General features: G+C 43.5%; 1 protein-coding gene across 1 annotated transcript in view; it reads right to left on the bottom strand.

Annotated features, from left to right (window-relative positions):
• Window positions 1-18,951, bottom strand: part of CHRM2 (cholinergic receptor muscarinic 2) — a 135,280-nt gene extending 116,329 nt beyond the window's left edge. The window contains exons 1-2 of the mRNA XM_036107715.2: window positions 18,733-18,951; window positions 18,310-18,472 (exon numbers count right to left, since the gene is read on the bottom strand). The gene's annotated coding sequence lies outside the window, so the exon portion shown is untranslated. The remainder of the gene's footprint in view (window positions 1-18,309; window positions 18,473-18,732) is intronic.
• Window positions 18,952-19,524: the final 573 nt, after the last annotated feature.

The raw sequence follows: 19,524 nt of genomic DNA, 5'->3' as shown, positions 1-19,524 counted from the left end.
AGAGATTTGAGGCTTCTGAGTCAAATCCACTTGGGTCCAAAACCAAGCCCTTCTACCTATTTGCTTCATCTGGAGTAAGTTATTTGACTTCTTTAAACCTCTCTCCCTCTTATGTAAAATGGAGATTATGATGCTTCCATCAATGTGCTGTGAGAGCTGAGTGAGACGAAGCACATGGAAGAACCTACCCCCATGTCCAGCACTACTTAATAAGGACTCATTTCCATTCCAAGTCATAGCCTTCTCAATTACTCATTCCATCAGCTATAGCAGTGGATCTGTGACAAATATTTTTTGTTGTGTTTAACTGAACTATATATGTCAAGTTATCTAGCTGTGCCTACACAACCAAACAACCAGCAGAAAACACAGAAGTCCATCAATCATGTTATTTGGGAATCCAATCACGGTATTTGGAGTATTGACAGATCCTAACACTGCTGTGGTATAACTCCCTGAGATAAACTTGGCTTTGACTGGATTGCCATTAGAGCATCTTGTCTCTCTGTTCATAAACACACCTTCTGGAAAGAACACTAGAAGCTGTAATGCCCAGCAGAGATAAAATGTTTGGATGACTGAATCAAGTATTCACTGCTTCACCCCAGAGGTTTTAGGGTCTTGGAAACAGTCAATAACTAGTTCTACCACACACACACACACACACACACAAAGTTTGTTTGTTTGTTTTAAATGGGTTAAATTTCCCACTTCCTTCAGTGGTCTTGGTCACTTCCTTTTTTTTTTTTTTTTTAAAGATTTTATTTATTTATTTGACAGAGAGAGAGAAAGAGAGAGAACACAAGCAGGGGGAGTGGCAGGCAGAGGCAGAGGGAGGAGGAGACTCCCCGCAGAGCAGGGGGAGCCTGATGTGGGACTTGATCCCAGGACCCTGGGATTATGACCTGAGCCAAAGTCAGTCGCTTAACTGACTGAGCCACCCAGGCGCCCAGTCACTTCCTTTAGTATAAGAATGAGCCTACTCTTCTAAAGCCCAGACCATCATGAATGGGAGAAAGTCATAGAATAGTACAGATCTATTGCTCTCTGTTTACATGGCCCCACTTTCTTTTTTTTTTTTTTTTTTTTTTTTTTTTTTAAAGATTTTATTTATTTATTTGAGAGAGAGAGAATGAGACACAGAGAGCATGAGAGGGAGGCGGGTCAGAGGGAGAAGAGACTCCCTGCCGAGCAGGGAGCCCGATGCGGGACTCGATCCCGGGACTCCAGGATCATGACCTGAGCCGAAGGCAGTTGCTCAACCAACTGAGCCACCCAGGCGCCCACCACTTTCTTTTAATACAGGGCACTATAATATTGGCAGACATCATAAGTTAGATGATCCAAATGAATGACCTAATTAATCTCTCCATGGTTCTATCCAATTTTCTACTGCCTTCTTAGGTAAATGTCAGATGAAACAGAATGGTGTAGGGCATAAAATAAAATATTTCCTTTTGATGAAAGATTTTGCTCATGGGAGCCAACAGGGTAAGTCTAAACCATTGTGATAGCTTACTGGTGTCTCATGGTCTGATCCAATCTACCTCCAGCTTTTTTCCCCATATTCCCATACTATTGCTGGAGCCACTGAGAATAATGTGTGGGACCCTGACTGTTCCATTCTTATGCTTTATAAAGTGCATGCTGTACTCCCTTCTTGGAGATCCTTCTCCCTCCCCAGCCATGGATTGAATGATTGTGTCTCTCCAAATTCATATGTTGAAGCTCTAATCCCCAGTTTGATGATATTTAGAGATGGGGCCCTTGGGAGAAAATGAGGTCTTAGGACAGTGGAGCCCTCATGATGGATTAGTGCCCTTATAAGAAGAGTCAGAACATCTTGCTGGCTCGTACTCTTTCACTCCCTACCCCCACCATATGAAGACACAGCAAGAGGGTAGCTCTGTGTAAACCAAAAGGAGGGCTCTTACCAGAACCAAACCATGCTGGTACCCTGATCTCAGACTTCCAGCCTTCAGAACTATGAGAAATAAATGTTTGCTGTTGAAACCACCTCACCTATGGTATACTTATTACAGGAGCCCAAGCTAAGACATCCCATTAACCCAGTAAATTCCTACTTTCTCTTTAAATGTTCTATTAAACCAAGCCTCTGCTAGGTTAGTCCCACCTTCTTCTCTGTGGTTGCAGGAGTCCTCATAACCTCTATATGGGACCCATATATCTTGTGTCATTGTTTATTCCTCACCTATCTCCCAGGATAGACACTAAGGGCTGGAATTATGATTAATCATTTTTGTATTCTAGATGTCCAGGCAGACATATGTTGAAGAATACATTTTACAGCAATAAATGTTGAAGAATACAGGGAAAAAACAAGTATTTCCAGTGTGTTAATATCTGTCCCTTATAAAGCACTCCCATGTGCCTTCTATACAAGGACCAAATGCTGCAGGGAGATGGAAAAGTAAGCTTAAAATGCAGAATGAGGAGGATGATACTGACATGAGTGATGGATTTTCTCTCAGTTTTAAATATGGGTAATGTCCTCTTTATATGCGTGTGTGTGTGTGTGTGTGTGTGTGTGCGCGTGTGTGATACCTCTGGAATTCGAGCTCTTTTCTGGGAAGGGGTGGAGTTGAAGGGAGCTCCTTAGTCCTGCTCATCTTTGTGAGCAAGCTGTACTCCAGCTCCCTTTGGAATGCATCAGACAGAAAAGGTGGGAGATGCCGGGGTCTGATTTGTTCCTCCTTTTTTGCCATCATTAAGGAGGTACAATTTGCCACAGAAGGAGTGTCATCCCTGTCCAAATATTATATGAAGATGAACGAAACATTTCTTAAAAGGTGGAGGCAAATTAGCTTCCAGCCTCTGTAATACAGTTTCTCTGAAAACAAAGTCCCTTTGGTCTTCCAATGGATTACTGGTACCAGGGAATGGCACCAGCTCATTGAGAAGCTTAGGGAGCTCATATAGAAAAAAGATGAAACAAACAAAAAGCGGATTTCCTGCAATTTTCGTTGAAATGCTTCCATTTGATTGTAGGTCTTCATTTAGTGTGGAACTCTCCTCTAGTGGGGCATGATAAGCAGCTTTATTTCCTGGCAAAACCTCTTTTTGATTTTGCCACTGAGTAACCCCCGAAGAGAATACAGTATTTGCAAACAAGGCTTCTGGCATGTTGTCCTATACTTCCTTGTCCTCTCACAGCTCCAAACACCTCTTAAAATAGCTTTGCAAGTGCCTTCCCGACATTCCCCAGGAGCACATCACATTCCAGTGTAAGTGACAGGGGTCTGAGAGAGCATTCTGTCACCTCACACCTCACTGTGAGTTTCTCTGGACCATGAAATGCCCAGTGTCCCAGACAACACCAATTCCTCAGCTCACCACCAACCGCTTCTCCTCGCCACTTCCCTCTGATATCAAACAAAGAAAAAAGACAACCAAAAAAATGGGCATTTCATTTTGAAAACATTTGTGGCAACAGTGATTACATTTATGGTTATAGGACTTCAGGATGAAGTAATCTGCTCTTTGGAAGAAAAGTACATTGACAGAATTAGGAGAGATGACATGAAAATACAGCTTTCCAATCTATCTTTTTTTTTTTTCTTACTCTAAAGATACTGCATGGACAATTTCTGACAATTTGGCAGTAAATGTGACAAAAGAGTTTCCTGATGACCTCATGAATTGGGGAAGCAGAAGAAAGAACTGGATTTTGACGTCATTTTCCAAAAGGCTTTATCCATCATACTTCCCTCTGCTTTTTAAAAGATGTCATACATCTCCAGGGAACAAATACACTGTGCATTTGTTTTCAATTATTCTTTATTATGTAAAGTTAAAAGGATGAGTTGATATCTCTTTATAAGCATCAACATTATTTAAAAAAATATTAGTCCAAATAGATACTGCAAAGATAAACAAAAGCCCCAATTATTTACAGGCAATTCAGTAGCAAAAATGAATAGATGAGATCTCCAAAATGTCCAGAAAGCAGGAAAGCAGCTACTCTCACAGGATTGGAGTAGCCTAGTGAACCAGGGTTGATTCTTGGCAGGGACCCAGAAGAATGACACAATGGTCAATTCATGTTCCGATAGGTTGGCACCATGTCATATCTACCATTAAAGCTCTGATGATCACTCGTGTTTGAACCTCAGCCTTTCCAACAAAATCTTACCACTAATTGAGGAACCCCTTTGGAAATCATCAAGGAAACAGAAGATGGGAGGTGAAGAAAGAACAGAAGTCCCACACAAATGAGGAAGAATTACAAGGGTTTTGTTTGTTTGTCTTTTGTTTTCTTTTGTTTGGAGCTCACATCTTTCTTAGAAGAAATTAAACTCTAGGATTTAAAATAATCACGTGAAACATTCCATAGGGGCAGTCATGGTGAAGGAATGGAAGTGACAAGGGTTGGGTGTCAGGATGTTTAGGCACCAAATCCTGGCACTATCACCCTAAATCACTGTCTCTCACGGGACAACTCACTACTACTTCTTGGTCACAGTCTCCTTAACTGTAAAATAAAGGTGCCAAACTAGATGAGGTTGAACACTTCACTAAACTCTTGAATGTGAAGCTGAAGGAACTAAAGGTAAACTGACAACGATGGAATGGTCTCCAAGGTCATACTCTTAACCTCTACTCTACACTGCCTGACAGTGGGGACACCCTTGGGGAGACACTGGAGCCTCAAGTCAGGGAAAGTGCTCAAAGCCTTTTCTTTTTATGCTCTCAAGGAGGTGGTGAAGGCCCGTGGAAGATTTCCGCAGCCAGGGGGCACAGGGCTGCTTGACTGTGCTCGAGGCCGTGGTAGTGTTGATGTGAAGGAATGCTTAGCCTGAAAGAGGGTGAACATGGGCACATGTGGACCTCCCCTTCCATGAGTGATACTCATGTGTGATGACAGAGAGGGGTCAGCTAGGAGGGAAAAGTGGGGGCACAAGCACAGTGATGTGTACAAAATTAAGTGTTTAGCAAATATCTGCTGAGTGAATGAATAAAAGAACAAATAAAGGAATCCTCCAATTCTATGCACAAGACCAAAGCTATATATGGCAAGTTATCCAATACGGTACTTAGTTTCGTGATATAAATTGTTCTCTATCTTTGGTCATATATCTTGTAGATGGAGTCAAACAAAAACAGTGGTACTGTAAATCCATCCTAGTATAATAGGGAAAAAGTGGTCTGTTGAAATCAAATGTGATCTGTGCTAGCTAAAATTTGTTTCAACATAGGTTCCACATAAAAGCAAACACGCTGTGTCCCTTTAAAAGTTGACATCCTAGATACTAATTAGATTTAGCTTAAATAAAGTAGTACTACTACTATATACCTACTATATACCTACAGAGGTAGCCCATGTAGAACTTTGCTCAGGCTTAGGTGAAGTGTTGGTTTCAAAAGTGGGAAAATGTTCTAGAAGGGAAGATTTCTTCGGGGGAAAACAAAAAAAATTTTTTTTTTTTTACCTAGAAAGAGAGATTCTTTGAGCTTTTTCAGAAAATGATGACTTGCCATTATGAAAGCAACAGAAGAAGCAAGTTAGGGTAGTAAGAAACTTCAGACGTTCAGGAGACTAGTGGCACAAAATTATCAGTAAATAAATATTTATTGAGCTCTGTTATGTGACAAGAATAGAGCTGGGCACAAGATTCAATGCTGAAAAGAAGAATTTAAAAAGAAAATACAAATCTTGCCCATATGGAGCAGGTTTCTTCTAATGAAACCAGAGAATATCAATGATAATTTGTTGTGTAAAGGAGTTGAATATAAGGTATGTGTGGGAACTGAAGAGTGGGCCCAAGCAAAGCTATTAAAAGTCAAGTTAAAAAAAGTGGGTGCCATTAGGTGCCCAGTGCAAAGGTCATGTCTGAATACCTGGAATGACTAGATCAATGTTATCAAATAGCATCACTTTTCCAGAAGACAGAGAACAGAGGAAACGACACAATCTAAAGGAATATGAAACAACCTCTTAGGACTTTGTTTACTTCTCAAATAGAAACAATAATGCTTGGTCTGCTATTGGTAAAACAAATTAAGATTTATAGTGCTTCATTCAGGGGTCAGTAGAAGTATCTTGGGTAAGCTTTTGGCTTTTACTTAGCTTCATCATGAACACTGGCTGCTGAAGCTTGGAAGGTCAACTGGGAAGGAGAAATGGAAAACAAGCAGCTCTGTGGTGTCCTTTCTTACCTCTTTTTGTTTATGCAGATTCAATGGAGTAAAAGAATCACCAAAACTTGATAAACAAACCACTTAAGTTTTTCAACAGAAAGGTGAAAGATTTTTGTTGCCTGAATTACCAAAAAAAAACAAAAACAAAAAATAAACAAAACAAAACAAAAAAAACTAAGAAAAAGAGAATACAGGGAAAACAAAAATAGTTCAATAAAAACCACAAAATGCCAAGTAAAACTGCTCCTTTCTCACTAATTGCTGAAATAGGAGTAGAGTGGGTTAAAGGGGGAAAAAAAAAGAGAATTAAAATATTCAGAACATGAGTTCTGCTGTAGCTATTGAAAGCTCCAGAATTTAAGAACATGGAACTGTAAGATTAGAGAAAATCCAACACAAGAATAAAATAATACACATGATGAAGCGAAAAAAAAATATTTCCCTAATGCATAGCTAAAAGGTATCTTCAAAGAAGTAAGAAAAAGCATTTACTGATTTAATGAAAATACCAAAGAAAAACAAATACAATTGAATATTATTCAGCACTAAAAACCAATGAACTTTATCAAGCCATGAAAGACATGGAGGAACCTTAAATTCATATTAGTAAGTGAAAGAAGCCAATCTGAAAACTATATGCTATGTGATTCCAAATATATGACATTCTGGAAGATGAAAAGCTATGCAGACAATAAAAGGATGCAGTGGTTGCCAGAGGTTAGGGGGGAGGGAGGGATAAATGGGTGCCCACAGATTTTTAGGGCAATGAAACTACTCTTTGTGACACTATAATGTTAGATATACGCCATTATATATTTGTCAGAACCCACAGAACACACAACACCAAGAGTGAACCCTTATGTAAAGCTATGGACCTTGGATGATTACGAGGTGCTAATGGAGGCTCACCCACTGTAACAAACGTACCACTCTTGTGCAGGATGTTGATAGTGGGGCCGTGTATAGGGGCAGGGAGTTTATGGGAATGCTCTGTACTTTCTACTCAATTTTGCTGTTAACCTAACATTGTTTTAAAAAATAAAGTTTATTTAAAAAACACGAAACTAGGGCAGCAAGAAAGTTATCTTCCCTTTTTTTTTTTTTAAAGATTTATTTATTTTAAAGATCGAGGGAGAGAGCACAAGCAGGAAAGGCAGGGGGAGAGGAAGACAGAAGCTCAAGCAGATTCCCTGCCAAGCGTGGAGCCCAATGCTGGGCTCAATCTCAGGACACCGAGATCACGACCTGAGCCGAAATCAAGATGCTTAACTTACTACGCCACCCAGGTGCCCCAAGAAAAGTTATTTTTCAATAATTACACAGAGTAATAAAAAAAAGTACTTTGAATTTTAGATAACTGAACTATTGAAACTGTTCCATCTTCAATTATATTGGAAATGTACAGTAAGAGAGCACATGGGAGTTTGAGAGAAAAAATGGATCTTAAAAAGTAGTCAAATAGTTGCTGCAAGGGGAATGAGTAAGTCACACTGATTTAATTAAAAGAGGCAAACAGGGATAATGACCTTTAGAGTATCTGACCAACACAAGGTGCAGTGATTTCAATGACCTGTAATTCCTAAGTCTTAGGGAGATGAGCTAACGGATTTACAGTCACCATCAATTATTTCTGAAAATGCATCTCATACCAAGAGGTGCCAAAATACAGAAATTGGAGCAATATCTATTAAAGGAGAAGAGAGCAGGGCTGCCAATTATAGCCGATATCTCCTAAAATAATGGGACTAAACCAAGGGGGAAAATATAACAAACCGTAGGCACTGAAAAAGCTGCAGAGGCAGAAGCAATTAAGTAACTGAGGATTGAGAAACAGAAGAAAGATCCAAGAGGAATGGACCATGGGAACTTGCATTGTGGTAAAGAAACTAAAATGAGCTAGTGAACATCAAAGAGGAGACACCTGACAGCCTCTTTCTTCCATGAGAACGACCCCTGGGATTTAATCTGAATGCTTCAGTGATAGAAAGGCGCCATTTTATTTATTTATTTATTTGAATATGGAAACTGGCTGGAATATAAATATGACCTCTTTTCTGTATCACTGCTTGAAAATAAAAGAAATCTGAATTTTCAGTAAATTCTTACAGAGGTAGAAGCAGCAAGGTATCTCCTTATAAAGGAAGGAATTTTAAAGAGCAATGCTAAGGATGTGAATTTCCTGAAAGATGTGTTATGTAACTAACTGTGGAGGGAGAGGAGCAATTATCACTTTAATTAATTAGGGCCCTGTTGTAGTTCCCTTGTGAAAGATAATCCTTGATTAAAAGTGTCAGTGTGTAAAAATACTGACTATATTGACATGTAAGAGTGTGAAATTTCAATTAATTGTAAAAAATTAGCTGGTATTATCATTTACCAATAGACACTAATGATTATCTGGAGACCTGGGACATACAAACAAATGGTTAGAGCTGACAGTGGACATGTAAACAAAAACAGAATTAATTCACTGACGGTTCATCCCTCAGCATAATTAGTTCCTTTGGCCTTTTGTTTTATATTTTGTTCTATATCTGCAATGCAGAGGTTAATGTTAAGTAATAGCCATAGTTTTGCAGAGGAAGGGAACAGACAGAATATTATGAAATAGAAGGAGACAAAATAATATTTTACAAGCACATGGGCAACAGAAATTTTCCAACATACATACGCTTTATAAACAGTCAAGAAGTCGTATTTTCTGCCTTAGAAATCCCTTACCTGGAAGCCTTGCTGAGACTCTTTTCCCCACTGTGCCTGGAAAGAGTTCACCGGGAACTATGAAGGAGCAGCATCTTCAATAGGAAGCCTAGAATTAGACTAAGCCAAGAGACTAAGCCATGACACATTCTAAATCTCACCTGAGACCAATCCCTCGAACAGAAACTCGGTTTTCATGATTCCCTTTTCTAAACACTGACTCAAAGTGTGATGTGCCTCTATTTCTTTTTCTTCTATCTCAGTCCTTGTCTTATTGGAATTAAATGACAAATGATATAATGAACTATTCTTTAAAAAAAAAAAACTGCTTATGGTATAGTAAAGCAAAACAAAAAATTTTTTAAACTGATTTTGACATGGTGACTGATGCCTGAAGCAACAAACTCACTCTCAGACCTAGAACAAACTCATCCACATTAACGAGCTCCAACTTCTAGACTTACAAAGGAAAAAAAAAAAATAACAAACATCTACCACACAGGGCTGGCATGAAGTACAGGAATAATGTATGTAAAGAAATGACACGGGTCCAAAAACTTGGTTTATACCTAAGAAAGAGCGGCTGTTGTTTCCTTATTTTTGTTGTCATTTTAAATTTCACAGAAGAGCACCTTATCCAAAATTTGACATTTTCCCTAATACAGAAATATCCAGTCATGGTCACTTTAAAATAAAAACAAAAGTGTGAGTCCTCGTTTACCTTTGAGTGAGATCCAAGACAACAGAAATTAAACTGACCTCATCTCCCCGCCTTCAGTACTCCCAGCACACAGTACAAAGGGAGAAAAGACAGTTTGTAATATTCAGGCTTACACGTGAGGACATAACTGCGCACTCCACTGATAAAATCTATAGAAGAGTAATTTTGAGAATGAAGCAAGAAAACAGCGGGCAGATCTGGGAAACACTTTGGCCCTGGGGCTGCACTTTATCTTCTCCCTAAAATGAAACCAAGTGTCCTGATGCTCTCTAAAGAACACAATCAAGTAGAGTTTTCCTACCATTTCCTATTTTCAGGCTGGTTATATGGTAGAAGCCTCTTCTCTCTATAGCAGTGCCAAGGAAGGCACGGGGTATGAGAAAATCTTATCGTGTTCAACAGTATGAAATTGTCTGTGAAATTTATGTTCTCTCTACCAATCAAATCATCCTATGTTTAGTTTTTATGAAGAGTGGGGAAAAATTGGTCTTCAGGTAATTCTTTCGCTCCCCATCTCATTGCTTCTAAAGAGATCCTTAGTTAATTAAATAATTGAGAAATAATAGGCTTGTCTTCTTATATTATTCCATCTTGTTTACTGGCTTGGTAGAGTTGGGGAGGTAAGGGAAAGCTACTCTGCTTTATTAAAGTGGAGGAATCATCTTCATGACCAAGGGTGAACAATAACATCAGGAAAAATCATTATAACTTTCCTATTGCTAGGGGAGATACTATATATATCAGTCTGTTACTGAGGATCACAACAGTTCACCAACATTTTTCACCAGTAACAGTGAAATGTATGCCCGTTAACATTTAAGAATATTCCCTTACTCTAACCCCTCCACTAGGGCTGGGGGAGAGGAAGAGGATGAGGCCAGGTGCTTGGTCCAGCTGCATTAGTAATGGAAACTTTGTCAGAACACCAGATAGGAGAGAGCACAGAGGAGCTGTGGAATCATGAAGAAATCTTCCCAGGAAGATATCAGGGAAGGTGAGAGGAATTGTGGAGGAGAAGGAGTGAAGCAAAGCATAGAAAAGAAATCAAGTTGCTTACATCTTAGGTGGCCAGAGCTGACTTAACATAAGAACCTAAGATACACAGATGGGGACCCTGCCCCTCTAGACAAACAGGTCCAGGGATGGTATGAAACGGAAGAGAAGCACCTTTCCCTCTGGCTGCCCTCTTGAGTGGTTCTTTATCATTCACACAAGAAAATCAAGTCTCTGGCCACAACTAAGCTCTCAGCCTCCATGGCCCACACAAGGTGGAAAACTCATATAATCTCAGGGTTGCGACATCAGGTAGAGCATCCTATCCTTGTTCCTCTTCGACACCCTTTAGATGCCAATTCTTCAATCTGGTATTATTTAAAATGTGGTGCTGTGATCACCCAGCTCAATATCACCTGAGATGCTAGTTAAATAATAGATTCCTGGGTCTGACACCAAACCTGCTGCCTTAAAAATCTTTGCAAGACAAACCGAGTATTTCAATGACTCAACCTGTGAATTAATCTTTTAAAAGCCTTTTTAGAAGACAGCAGTGGTTTAACTAATTCAGAATCCGGTGATTCAAAGCACTATACCCGATGCCTCTGAATACTGACTGCTGGACAATGGGTCCGGTTCTGCCATGAGATCAACACTCAAGGGTGTGTAGGGTTCAGAAAAGAGAAGTACTGCTTTTCTGAACCTAGTAAATACAGATCACTTCAAAATACTGCTCTGCTACCACACTTTCTGCTATTTATTTTCACTGACCTTAAAAACAATCTACGTCTTCAGTTCTGTTCTTAGTACTGCTGCACGTTACCCATGGCTTGCCAGCCCTACTGGTGTGTGGCCTGTGGGGATGCCGACACCTCCCTCGACACAGGAAAATAGAATGGGAGACTATGCGTATCGACCAAGGTCCACATTATCTGTGAAAACATTGGGAAAAAATGAAGCTCCATGTTTCTAACGCATTTGAAACATCTATATTTATAAAATTACGGCCTCTGTTCTCATTTCAGACTTTCTTGGGCCTCCCTAGTGAGCTCCCGTTGGCGCTCTGCTACCAGCACCGGGTAAAATCACCCCAGTTGTGTAACACTTCTACAGGTTAACCCTTCTGTAAACAGTTCCGTTTACTATCCAAGAAAATAATTCCGCCAACCCCAAAGAACTCTTGAAAATGAAAAACCCATGTTTTCACCTTCTAAGCACTTTGCTATAACTGTCAAGTGCCGAAAGTGTCACCATTATTATACCAACTATGCTTATCAAAATAACAAACATACACTGAGTGACTAGAATGCAGTGTGCCTGACTGTGGGAGATTAAATGAGATACAGAGTGTAAAATGTTCAGCTAAGTACCTGCCACATCATTGCTTTTCTTAGCTATTGTTATTAGTTTGGGTGACAGCTAATGTGAGTGTGATGTTTATCATTGCTTACTATACTACTAATAAATTAGATAAAGAGGAGGAGGGGAAAAGAGGAGAAGGAAGCAGAGGAGGAGAATAAAGAGACAAAGAAATATGTTGGTCAATATTTACTTAGCATTTACTCTGTGCCAGTCATTACACAGCTATTTACGTGTATTATCTCCTTGTGCAGTGGGGGAATGTAGAAATGGCAGCAAGAGATACAGCCTGGCAAAAAGGCTTTGGTCAGTTACGGAAGAAGAGCTCATGTGGGTTTGATTTTAGAGTTTATCCTAGACAGTTGAGAAACAGTGAAGAATTTTTAACAAGAGGATGACATGTTCAGATTTGCATTTTAGAAAGGTCATGCTGGCAGCGTGAGGCATAGATTGTACTAGGGAAAGACTGGAGGTGGGAGGCCAGCTAGAAATGCAAGGCTCTGGTGACAGTTCATGTGAGAGACGCTAAAGGTCTGGAAAAGTTATGTGGATGGAGAGGAGGGGGAAAATTCTAGGCAAGTTTCAGGGAGAGGTTGGACTGGGGGACACCATGGTGTGAGTAGAATTTGGAGTGAGGAAAAAAGACATGCTTATAGCATATTAATCTCACTTCTAATGTCATGTAATTTGTGATTAATAATAATGTGCAGATTGGCATTACTATTCACATAACAATATAGAGTCAAAATTCCAAGTTTCTCATATAACAAAACAACAACTAAAAATTATATATAACATAAAATAATATCCACCAAGAAAAATGTTCTCATTCTAAAGATAAAAGAATTCCATTTTGAAGTTTTAAAGACTTAAAAATACAGAAAATTACATTAGATTCTTCTTCCAGAGATACCTCAATGGAATCTCTTTGTCTCCCACAGAAATATTTTCACAGCAATTTTAAACAGATAAGGGTATAAATATTCCAGCTTTCCCGTAACTTTCTAGAATTCTACAGAGCAAACGGCCCTTGCTATGTTCAGGCAATCAACTTCTTCTACCAATCCCTCTGCTTAAAAAATAAACTAATTACAGGTCTTTCTTGCTTTTGTCTATTTCAAATTAAAATGAGAATTGAAATTTTCTCAGTTTAAAAAATGATGTTCTTGCCCTCTCCAAAGTAATGTGCTTCCTGTTAGTGAACACTAGAGGGCATCATTCAGTGAAAGCCAGGATTTGGAAGAGAGGGAGAAAGAGAAGGAATTCCATTGCTAATGAAAGAAACTGATTTTTTAGTATGTACCCTTATCTACCATGAAGCATTACCATGGTAACAGCACCAGTTAAGATGATTGTATATTTAGGTCACAGTATAAAAGAAGGAGCTTGAACATGAGGGGAAAAAAGGGAAGCAAAATAAAGACAAGAATATATGAAGTGTGGAAGGAGGCAAACCAGTCAGAACCTACCTCACTGGCTCTTTGCTAATAGCTGTTTCACAAAGTTACTTCACTCCTCTCAAAAGAAAGGGGGATAGTAAATTCTAACTAAAATTAAAAGTTGCTACTGAAATACAGAACCGGAAGCACGGCAATCTTAATAAATTAAGAGGAACTCATTCAGCATGGCAAAATGAAGAGAGATCACTATACTCAAAGTTGGGAGATGTGTGTTCTTAGGCAGCTCTTGGTGATCTGCCTCATGCTGGAAAAGCCTCTTCACCCACTTCAGCACATATCCTGAGTTAATCTGAAAGATATCAACACTGTCTTTCATCCTGTGCACCAGACAAAAGGAAATCTTAGCTGGAAAGAACATCTGCCAAAATATCAGGTAATTTTGGTGCTCTTGTTTTCCTCTGCCAGAGGCATTCACTGATTAATCAGAACAAGCATGTTGTGCCAACTAAGAGTCTAGTTGGCACAGAATCTGCCTGGCTTAGGGTTTAGGGGATCCAACAAACATATGCAGAGCTGAATTAAAAGGATGGGGATAACAATGCTGAACTCTGAACACCAGAGTTTTGACTTCCCCAAACAGAGGGAAAATGAATGCTGCCACTATTCAGAGAGCCAATCAGCACAGCATAGGACAAAGACTGAAGTCCAACAGGCTTGTGTTTGCATCTAGGGGCTGCAACTTACCAGCTGCGCAATCTTGAGCCATCATCTGACCCCTCCGAATGCTGTAAAATGGGGAAAATGATGTCTACCTCATAGTACTGTTAAAATTACAAAATGAGAATTGATTCATCTATTCATTCATTCAACAAATATTTAATAAGCTCCTAGGATGTGCCAGACACCATCTTGAACAGTGGGGCTAAAGCACTAACAGAACAGATGAGATAATGCATGAAAGGTGCTTAGGACAGTGCCAGGGACTTAGAACACACTCTTTGAAAACTCATTTCCAAGGAAAAACAATCTGCTTCCTTTGTCCCACGGAAACCACACACACACACACCACCACCACCACCACCACCACCACCACCACCACCACGTGACTCAGACCACCACCACCACCACCACCACGTGACTCAGTGGAGATCTGGGGTTTGCAATCAGGACACTGGCTCTGATACCCTGTAACAAAAGCAGTCCCAACGTCTTGCTCAATGACCCGAAGGTAGACAAAGTGCAGACAGGTGACAGGGAATGAAAGGTATTAATAGTCACAAGGAGAATACTGACAGTGTTTGATATATAGGAGTCTGAGGAAAAGGACACAGAATTCATACCATAAAATGTCCAACCAACTCAAATATAAGTTTAAATGAAGAAAACCAGTCCTTCAAGAGAAATGTGTGACAAAATGTTTGTCAGTCTCTAGATCCTACTGAGTAAAGTGAAGAAAGATTAAGATAAGATCATGAGTGGGGTGTGATGTGAGTGGCTGTGTTTAGATAATCACTGATAGACATTCTGTCACAGGCACACTGCAAAGACTGACATTGGTGACGGAGCTTGTACCAAGCACTTCGGGGGGCTGTTAATGGCACACCCACACATTCTTGCCCTCACTGATTCCTCTCCCAGTCCTGTTATTCTACTGTCCCCTCTTCTTCCTCTTTTGCACTTGCCTTAACTTTGGTCACTGCTGTGTATGGGAGAGACAAGTGCCTCCTAATCAGCCTGCCTATCCTCCTCTACTGAAGTGGGTGCCATGCTTTTCCTGCCTTCCCTGCCAGCCAGCAGGCTGGGGACCGCTGTCTTCCTCAGACCTCAGAGGCTGCCCCTCCCTCCTGTGCCCTTGGCCGTGGGGGATGGCTGCCCTGGATTGGAATTGGAAAATGCCACTAATAGGGACATCCAAGTGCCTGATGTTGGAATTATCTGGGTAAAGAAGGGGAAAGGGCCACATTTGGAATAATGTGGCTTTTAAAAGTGAAAATAGCCTCTCTCTCTGCCTCCCCCCAGAACTGAGACAATGTGGGGACACATCCCAAAGGGACTTTTACCTACATTTGACTACTAGTCCCTTCCGTATCTGCCCCTGAAATTGAGAGCTGCAAATGTTCTCTTTGGGTTCCCTTGAACTTGAACATGGTAGGGATATTCAAATCCACCTATTTTGTCACTCCAATCCCTCTCCAGACACCCTCAGGCATACTTACATAAACAAATATGCCTCTTTCTTTTGTAGGAAGACCAAGCATCTGTCAGGAATTTTGGGTCCGAGGACTCTCCCTCACTCCCACCCCACTTCATTCATAGAGTTTTAAAACAGTAAGCTGACTTGGCTGGAATTTCCACATCTTTTCAGGAAATTTCCACACCTTTATTTTTCAGCTTTAATTGGCCTAATTGTTTAGCCTAGTAAAAAATATAGAATCAACAGAATGCACTTATCTATGTACTGCCTCAAGTGGAACATACTGCTAATAATAGTAATAGCAATAAAAATTCATCTGGCATTAACATATCACTTCTTAAGACCTTAGGTGCCAAATCCTGCAAAGCTGTGACATCGCTAGCACAAAATTCTTCCATCCATTTGACAAGTCCACTTTCTAAATTGCAGCCCAATACAGTTCCCAGTGTGAAACTGTCTTCTGGCCAAATCACCTGGTTTACTTCTATGATTAACAGTTCCTTGTTGTTATCACCCAAATAGGACATGCACACATGCCTAATTGTAGCTTCTAAAGTGTATCGTCATCATTATTTGCTTATCAGTGATAACGTAATCTCCCTGCCATATGCTTTCCAATACAACGTATACACACATACAGACTGCCAACGGAATAGAATGCATGGCCTTTGCCACACAATGCCAGGTTGAGTATCAGGAGTTTATGAGCTGCCTCACTTTTAGAGCCCTCTTAAACCCAGTAAGCCAGAATAGCCTGGAGTGCAGTCAGGTGCTGCAACTCCAGGATCTGGCCATTTGGACTTCCCTGGGCGGGCTGAGAGAGGCTGCCCGCTGTGGCTGGGCTCTGGCCTGAGGCATGCCCAAGGCAGAGGCCTGGGGGCCCCAGCCTCTGGCCCCTTAACACTGAGCATGCACAGCTGGAGCCAGAACTCCCTGGCCATTTCCCCTGGAGCCTCCTCACCCTCACTCCACCCCCTCCCCAAATTTGAGTTTTTCCTAGGCCATTCCTGTTACCCCATGGAGTCTGGATGGCTCCCCTCTCCTCCAGCCCTGCCCTCTGCATAGCCGTGTGTGTGTTTGGGGGGGGGGGTACGATGCTGCAGGTGCCCCGGAATGCACAGCAAGGGCAGCATGCCAGAGCGCCGGCCGGTGTGTGGTCGAGCGTGGGGACGTGTGTTTGTGTTGCTGCCTGCGAGTACTAGGGGATGGACAAACCACACGGCTGGCTGCCACATACCCACTGCCACCCAGCGCTAGGAAAAAGCAAGAAACGCAAAAACAAACCAGAGAGAGAGAGAAAAGGGAAACAGAAAGTCAATGTGGGGTATTCGAAGCTGGAGGACTGGGAGGCGCGGGGCTCCTGATGGGCTTGCAGCACCTGGTCAGGCAGACTCCGAACCCTCCTGTGACTGAGGCCACAGACGTGCCGTGACCGTGAACTGACATAAGGCCATGGGAGGGCGGTTTGGGTGAGCTATCAGCAGGCAGCTCTGCTTGCCTTAGGCGTTTACCTCTATTTCTCTGCTCTCCTGCTTCTCTGCACCGACTGACTCCCACAGATACTTCCATACATGCAACAGCCTTGGTCTCCTGGCCTGGGGCTGGTGGCTCTATGGACCCTTACATGGACGATTTTGTGGCTCAAAGCAGCCTCGAGGACAGCGATGGGCAGGAGGGCAGAGAACGGGATGAGGACGCTGGAGGGGGACTGAGGCAGTGGGTGTGTGCTGCTTTCTGGGTCAGCAATTCAGGGGCAACTTCCCTTTTTGAAAGCTCTTCCAGGGGAACCTCCTCCACCCCCGCGGGGGGCCCAGGGGCACGGGGCAGAGTGCACAGGTGGGATTTCTGCGCGATCCACCCTGTGCGGGCTTGGACCACACCTCACCGGTTCCGCGAGCTACAAGTTAGTGGCGATGACCCAGGTCCACAGGTGCGGACGACGAGGGGCATTGTGGGTGCGCAGCCCCTAACTCCGACCCCGTGCCCCGCCTCGGTGGCCCAGGGCCCACCGTGAGGTGGGGCTCGGGGAAACCCTGGCATGATCCCGGACCTCGCGGGCTTCGGGCTGGGACACTGAATTGCTGACCTGGTGTGCGGGACCGAAGTAGGATGGGGTTGCAGGAGGCTTCCCCCTTCCTCTGTCCTGGGATCCTTTCCTCATTCTTACTACTTCCCCACCCTCCCCCACCCCCCCGCCGCCCCACCGCCCCTTGACCGAGGTCCTCGGACCGCAGCACCAAGCGTCCCTGCAGCGACCCAGCGCCGGCACCCAGGGGCTGCTCGGAAGGCGGAGCCAGGGGACTGTGCGGAGCCGGGGCGAGCCGGGCCTCCACCCCAAACGCCCGGGAGACGTGGCTAGACCCCCCCCCCCCCCAGCGGGAAGGAGCGTGAGGGGCAGGAAAGGGCGAAGCTCTCCTTGTCTCTTCCATGACAGCATCTTGGGGAGGGGGCTAGCGGGCTGGAAGGGGAGCTATGCCCCGCAGGCGCGGCTCGCAGGCTGCCTTCGCCACATTCCGCCGGACTCAGTGACCCGCGGAATCGCGCCCCCGCCTCTCGCTCTGCCTCGTTTGCCCCCTCCTTCCAGACCCGCCATCACTTGCCTTCAGCCCTCCAAGCCCCTGCAGTCAAAGTTTCCGTCTGAGAATCTGCACTTGTGGAGGACTATCGCCCAATTTCCCAGTCTCCGATCCCTCCACGCCGGGTTCTGGGGATTGGGAGGGACCCCGCCGTGCCAGGGTCGCCGGCGCGGGCGAACTGAGAGCTGGGCAGCGCGGCGCCCTTACCTGCCGCCGGTGTAGCTCCAGCTGCCTCCCGGGGCTGCGATTTCCTTGGTGAAGGCTGGCAGGAGCGAGGAGCCCTTCGCGGGTTCGGGGCTGACTGGCCCGGGAACGAGCTGCGCACCGCTCAGAGTCCGAAGCCAGCCGCCAGCTCCTTTTCTCCCTTGATCTTGCAAGAGAAAAGGCAAAGATTAGTTGGTGCCGCGACACCCGGAGGGGTGGGGCGGGGAGGCGGGGTGAGAGCGGACCCAAAGGCTCGGACGAGAGCTGCGGGGCTCGGGCGCGCGCGGGCAGAGTCGCGCACCCCACACCGGTCCCGGTCACTTGGCGAGTCTGGAACCCCTTCGCGGTTTAGGCTGGAGTTAAACTGACACTGCCCCCGCCCTCCACACCAAACCACCAAAGGAAACGCAGAAAGGACTTTCAAACCTGGCTTTCACGAAGAAGGCGAGTCTGGAGAGCATAACAGAACCAAGACCTGGCTGCACCCGCGAGCTGGGCGGGATTCATTTCTTCACAAAAGTGCTTGGGGAAGTAGTAATTAGTGTGGGGGGCAACACCTACTTCAGTGCCTCTGGCGATGTCCTAGTGGGATCTGCGGTTTCAAGGCTCTTAGCCAACCCGCAGGCTGGCGTGTGTGTGTGTGTGTGTGTGTGTGTGTGTGTGTGTGTGTCCAACCCGCAGGCTGGCGTGTGTGTGTGTGTGTGTGTGTGTGTGTGTGTGTGTGTGGTGTCTGTGTGTTAGTGTGTGTGTGCGTGCGCGCGCGCGCGGTCGCTCGCTCGCTGGAGCGGGTCTATGCGCCCAGGCGCCTTTGGTATAGCAGGAGACCGTGTCTGTGTTCCTGCGTGTGTGTTCGATTAGCTGCAATGGGCGGACAATTTCTGGAGAGAACATTTACAATTTTCTTTCAATATGACAGGATTAGTTGCTGTTGAAGGCGCTCCTCCAATGAAATCTCCTCTGCTCTCTGATTTGGCGGTTCTTCTGAGCAAATATGACAGCCTTTTCTCCAGGCTCCTTTCTGCTCCTCCACGTCCATCCCCAGAGCCTAGCTCTCCATCTGCAGTTTCTACACCAGAACCTTTACAATTACCCAGTCCCATTCCTGCAAGTACATGATTACTATAAAGGTGACATGACACATTGGGAAGAACACAATGTTGCTTCTAGATTGCCGAAGATGTTTAAGCTCAATTTTTCCAGGTGGGAAAATGTTAGAAT

This window comes from Halichoerus grypus, chromosome 12 (assembly GCF_964656455.1).
Source record: "Halichoerus grypus chromosome 12, mHalGry1.hap1.1, whole genome shotgun sequence".
In the NCBI taxonomy this organism is placed as follows: Eukaryota; Metazoa; Chordata; class Mammalia; order Carnivora; family Phocidae; genus Halichoerus; species Halichoerus grypus.
The sequence above is the reverse complement of the archived record's forward strand: the minus strand, read 5'-3'. Positions and strand labels throughout refer to the sequence as shown.